The sequence below is a fragment of the Hyperolius riggenbachi genome, chromosome 9, assembly GCF_040937935.1.
Source record: "Hyperolius riggenbachi isolate aHypRig1 chromosome 9, aHypRig1.pri, whole genome shotgun sequence".
NCBI lineage: Eukaryota > Metazoa > Chordata > Amphibia > Anura > Hyperoliidae > Hyperolius > Hyperolius riggenbachi.
The window spans coordinates 40,490,420-40,496,419 of record NC_090654.1 but is presented as its reverse complement, the minus strand read 5'-3'; the positions used below and the strand labels follow the sequence as shown (position 1 = coordinate 40,496,419).

At 48.8% G+C, this 6,000-nt stretch overlaps 1 protein-coding gene across 2 annotated transcripts in view; it reads left to right on the top strand.

Moving 5' to 3' along the window:
- The first annotated feature begins 2,674 nt into the window (after positions 1 to 2,674).
- The window catches only part of LOC137532262 (calcium/calmodulin-dependent protein kinase type 1-like), a 247,196-nt gene continuing 243,870 nt past the window's right edge, over positions 2,675 to 6,000 (top strand). Inside the window, exons 1-2 of one of the 2 annotated variants that reach the window (XM_068252576.1) lie at positions 2,675 to 2,799; positions 4,874 to 4,970. The gene's annotated coding sequence lies outside the window, so the exon portion shown is untranslated. The remainder of the gene's footprint in view (positions 2,800 to 4,873; positions 4,971 to 6,000) is intronic. The other variant, XM_068252574.1, reaches the window with a different exon arrangement.

Sequence of the window (6,000 nt, the reverse complement as noted above, 5' to 3'; positions counted from 1 at the left end):
TTCTGATTAGGTGGCCATACATCTATCGACTTGGCGGCCGATCCACCTTGGATAAAAATCGGTGCAGCCACAAGTATGCCTGATTCACGATTCAACTATTTTTGGGCTGATATTGGTCAAAATGTATCGAATGCTGGGCCGACATAGTTGATCAGGTGCACGGCGGTAACAGCGTGCGGAAATCACAAACGACAAACACAATGGAAATCCCAGGCAGCTGCCCCCAAATGTTTTATGTGCCCCTCGGTGGCCGCACCCTTCTACTTTACCTGTCACGCCGTCCTCCGAGTGTCTGCTCTGTATTTCCGCATTTGGGTCCCACATGACTACCGCCATAAAGACGTGGGGGCCATGAGTCACGTGCTGTAACGCCAGCAACCATATCAGGCGCCAATGCAGAAATAGGCTGCCCACATTTGGAGACCACGAGCACATAAAGCAATTCGGGGGGGGGGGGGGGGGGGGGGCGTAGTCAGAGGCCAATTCCTTATTAGGTGGCCATAGATCTTGTGATTTGGCTGTACAATCGACCATTTGATTTGATCATTTTATCGAATCGAGAGAGGATTGAGTGTGTTCCAGTTTGTCCAATCCATTGCTGATATCATGTCCAAACGACCAGCTTAGTTGATCGAGCAAGATAAAAGTTATCGATTAACCGCATAGGAATCGGCCACTCTTCACATGTCATTTGATCGACTCTGAATCGATTTCTGCATTCAGAGCATGGAGACACAATATCAGTCAGATCGGTTAGTGAAGGTGAATTGCATAAGATATCGCTTGTAGCTTGTGGGTCGATAGTCAATCAACTTTTGATCTACTATACTAAAGTTGATCGCTTTGTCAATTGAAGCAGAATCGTCAGATGTATAGCTGCCTTAAATATTTCATGCTTAAATGGATAACGAATTGGCCTGCATTGTATGGGCATCCAACAGATCTATCTTAACCCTCTGGGCGATACAAGTATATCGCCCAGGAGGTGGCGCAGCACTATTTTTTTTAATTTTTTATTTTTTAAATCATGTAGCGAGCCCAGGGCTCACTACATGATAGCCGCAGCGCAGCGGCATCCCCCCACCCACTCCGATCGCCTTCGGCGATCAGAGTAAGCAGGAAATCCCGTTCAGAATGGGATTTCCTGCTGGGCTTCCCTGGTCGCCATGGCGACGGGGCGGGATGACGTCACCAACGTCATGGACGTCGTGACATCTGAGGGAGTTCCGATCCACCCCTCAGCGCTGCCTGGCACTGATTGGCCAGGCTGCGCAAGGGGTTGGGGAGGGGGGGGGCTGCGCGGCACGGAGGGTAGCGGCGGATCGGCGGCGAGCGGAAGTTACACGCAGCTAGCAAAGTGCTAGCTGCGTGTAACAAAAAAAATTATGCAAATCGGCCCACCAGGGCCTGAGAACTCCTCCTGCGCGACATACCTCGAGCTCAGCTCGGGATTATCGCTCAGGAGGTTAAAGAGAACCTGAGATGACTTAAAAGTAAAAATTAATACGATACGTACCTGGGGCTTCCTCCAGCCCCCTTCGGCCTGTTCGCTCCCTCTGCGCCATTCTCCACCTCCTGGATTCTCTGCTATAGCTCCTTCGTGAGTTGGGGCTTACTGCATATGCATGGCCCGACTGCTCACGTGCGCCCCATCACGCTCCCGTCACACTGCCCCTGCGCCAACTGGCCAAAGTTACTGGAAGTATGGCGGAGGATGGTGCCGAGGGAGCGATCAGGCCAAGGGGGGCTGGAGGAAGCACAAGGTATGTATGGATTTTTACTTTTAAGTCATCTCAGGGATACTATAAAGGTGGCCACTAACTGTCCAATTTCTAGCGAAAAATCGTTAGAGCGATGAGAAATTCTGATCGGATTGGTTGTAAATAGCCTCCGTTGATGGACACAATCGATTATGAACGAGTGATAAAATGTCATCCGAATTAATCTTCGTCGAAACAAAATTTGGATTTTCTTGTTGGTTGTGATAGATAGGAAGCAAAGATTGGTTTGTTGATGGTGTAGTGAACGATGTATTACAATATTTCACTTCCGATCAGAATTTCTGATCGCTGGAACGATTTTTCGCTAGAAATTTGATCATTAGTGGCCACCTTTAGGCATGTACCCACTAAACGATTTTTCCAACGACCGATTATCTTTTTTTGAGCGACGAGAGATCGTTCCCGCAATCTCGTGACCTGGGTACAGGCGCACAATTATGCAAACAGCATTTGGCAACGCATAGCGACTTTTACAGTGGATCGGATCTTTAAGATCCTTGATAAATTTGCGCAAAGTACCGCGATCGCTTGACTTCCCATTCTCACCCATCGTGTGCAGTCGCATGTTACCGCCCGCAGGACGATGGATCGGGGAGCGCTCGTCATCGAGGGACGTCGTTGGGAACCATCTTCCTAGTCGGCAGCTGAGGATTCAACTTCATGGTCGATCTGAATAGACATCCCCTGATGTATGGGCACCTGTAGAGCGACCGCCCTGCAGACTTGCCTGTCTGCCCGCCAGCAGCAGATTGTGAATGAACTCTTTTTTCCCAGGACAGCGTTTCCAGCTGATGGAGAAGCCACGCCCTCCCGTCCACCGCCCCGCCTCCCCCCGGCTGCCAGTGGCTCGTGGCTGCAGGCGGCCCCGCCCCGCTCGGGCTGTGTAGCTGACATCAGTGCTGGGCAGGGAAGGATGGCTCGGCTGCTGCTGGAGGAGTAGCCAGGCAGACACCGTGCAGAGCGCACACAAAGGGCTCCTCCGGCTGCGCAGACGTGTCAGTGGCCGCATCGTGCCCAGGTAAGGCGTGCCAGCCCTCCATGTCCCCTGCCTGCCAACCCTGCAGATGCCTCCTCCCTCCCCCATGCAGCTGCTTTGTAGGCTTCTTATGGGATGTCCCCTGTAATCCTGGATTTGGTCTCCTCTGTGATCTGTACCTGCTGCACCTGTCACTCAGCCACAAGGGTGCCCAAGTGATGCAGGTGTCACTAGTTCCCAGGGACAGTTATCTGGGCTGGCAGTGTGGTGTCCATGGTAATGCTTCTGATTTGCAGCACTGATTCCAGGCAACTGTGACATCTCTGTTTAGAGTCAGCTCTTAGAGGATTGGTCCACCCCAGAGGCATGTGTTTTTTCCATTTTTTTTTTTTTTTTTTTTTTCATGTTCTTGAGTTGATTTTCCACCTGGCTTTTTTATGCTTCTGGTGGAATCTGATTTCCTTAGTTCTGCTCAGCCAGACTTGGAGTCTCACTCCTCTTGCTGCAGGAAGCTATCTGGAGATTTCATGCTTCCGTCTGCAGACAGTGGACTTTTTCAGAATCTGTATACTGTACATTCCTAACTCCTGTATTGGCTCGATGTCTGCGTCAAAAACTTTGGCCGGTGGTGCGGTGATCTGTGTGGGATGTGGCGGTGAACTGAATTGGTAACTGTTCAGGGTTAGTTCAGTGTTTTTCGGTGCTGAAGTTGCAGTTTGGTGACTTTCGATGTCATTTTGTTTCTTTAGGGCAGGTTCACACACTGGGGAAGATTTGCGCTGTTTGCTGACTGATGAAGTGCTATTGCAGTGTCACCCTATGAGAGTGTTCCCACAGTAGCGTTTTGAATTTTAGAAAATCGAAATCTTGCTGCATGTACTATATTTTTTTTATTTTTTTTCAGAGCAATTTTGCTTAAAGGATACCAAAGGCAAATGGCATTGTACAAATCGAGGCTTCAGGCATGTATGGACAGGAGTCCTCATGCCCACAGGTCTCTGTCCCCCCCCTCTGTTCTGATGTAATAGCCCCTGTGAGTTGCACTACTGCACAAGCGGTGGCCTGGCGGCGCGCGTTTGATTGCACTCTGCAGATGCTCATTATGTAACAAGTTTTAGCGCATGTGCGCTTTTATCCTGGCCACAGGAGCCCGATCAAGGATGTGTACCGCCAGGCCAGTATTTGCACAGTAGCGTGCGCCCTGGCTAAGCAGACGGAGTAGAGGAGTCGGAGCAATTTTGGGTACCTGGAGTCTGTTGATTTTCGAACCAAATCCATAGCCTTTGTAAAAATTAGACTAAGGAGTCGGAGTCCAGGAGTCGGAGCAGTTTTGGGTACCTGGAGTCGGTGGTTTCATAAACTGAGGAGTTGGTGTCGCATGATTTTTGTATTGACTCTACAGCCTGGCCACGACTAATGCTGGGCATACACGGCTCGAGAATGCGGCAGTATCAAGCCATCGGCTCGATGCCGGCGCATCACCGCTCGTCCGCGTGGATCGATTCCCGCTCGTCCCCGCGGGCGCTGCTAATCATTGTTCTCCCCGCCAGTATCGAGTGCACAATCGATCCGGCGGGGTATCGGACAGGTTGAATATTATCAATTGAGCCATCAGCGGCTCGATTGATAATATGAAACGAGCCAAGTATGCCCAGCTTTACAGTGCCAGTTGCACCGGAATGAAGGGGGGCAGTGGTGGGCATGGGGGCTCCTGCCCATATATGCCTGGGGCCTCCATTTCCAGTTTGCCTCAGGTGTCCTTTTCAAAGTATATGTAAAAACGCACATTCCTTTAAAAATCGCATTACTAAGTTCTTAACAATTGCATTTTGCACTGTGAACGAAGCCACAGCACAGCACAGCTTTGAATGAATTTCACATAACATTAATCTCTTACTTGCCTAACCCTGACCCCCCCCCCCCCATTGAATAGGCTTAATTATAAACACACTTATAATAATTATCACTTGAAATTATAATTCGTGATTATTTTGGCTAACCATTTAGTAATGATTCCTGTACAGTCACAATGCTTGGCTCATGGCTGAGCACAGTGCGCTCTGCTCTATGGAGACGGTAGAGCAAGAATGAGTGATCTAATATCTTCTAATTACAGATTACAGTAGTGATTAGATAACTGACGTGATCTGTCCGGCCGGCACATCATCGGAGAAGTCAGATCACCAGTTGCAAAGTCTGACATTAGTAAGCAAGTGAGTAGAGGCTGGCTGGTATCTTACTATGTTTGCAGTTAAACTGCTCTTCAGGAAATGCTGTTGAAAACAAAGAAAGCCCTGAGAATCCCCAATGGACTGGCCCAAAACCTGTCAGATTTTAACGGCCTATTTTTTCCGCGATAATGGTCCTTTAAGGGCAGTTTCTCACTATGCACATTGTGCATGCAGTATAATGCAATCACAACACATCGCTGGAATAGTTTCTTAGCAAAAAGACTGCAGGGTGTGTGTGTGTGTGTGTGTGTGTGTGTGTGTGTGTGTGTGTGTGTGTGTGTGTGTGTGTGTGTGTGTGTGTGTGTGTGTGTGTGTGTGTGTGTGTGTGTGTGTGTGTGTGTGTGTGTGTGTGTGTGTGTGTGTGTGTGTGTGTGTGTGTGTGTGTGTGTGTGTGTGTGTGTGTGTGTGTGTGTGTGTGTGTGTGTGTGTGTGGTTTTTGCGGGAAAGTTACCTTTTATGTAGTCTCCTCCAAGCCCTCATTTCCCTCTTTTCACAAGAATTGTCATTACGGCCCAGTAATGTACGCATGCACATCGCAAGTTCTGATGCCAGTGACTTCTATGATACTCGGGGTGTATGCTGGCCATGCTTGGGAGAACTCATGGAGAAGCATGTGATCAGCTGATAGATTTGTAAGGCTCTGATTTGCTGGTCATGATCATGTGTTAAACCAGGAAGTCAACACAGCAAATCAGAATCTTACAAATCTATCTGTTGATGAAACTGATCACATGCTTCTCCATGAGTTCCCCTCAGCATTGCCATCCCTACTGGCCAACAATGCACATCTATACCCACCTTATTTTGCTGACATCTGGTGCTAACGTGCAGATGTGAGCATTACCAGTACAGTATAATCGTTACTAGGTGATTATAATGTCTGTTTTACCGCACTGCAATGTATGTAGTGTGAAAGGACCCTTAGCATAGCTCCCAACTGTCCCTCTTTGGAAACCCTGTCCCTCTTTCTTCCTCAAATGTCTCAGGACTGATGTACAGATTTGTGTAAATA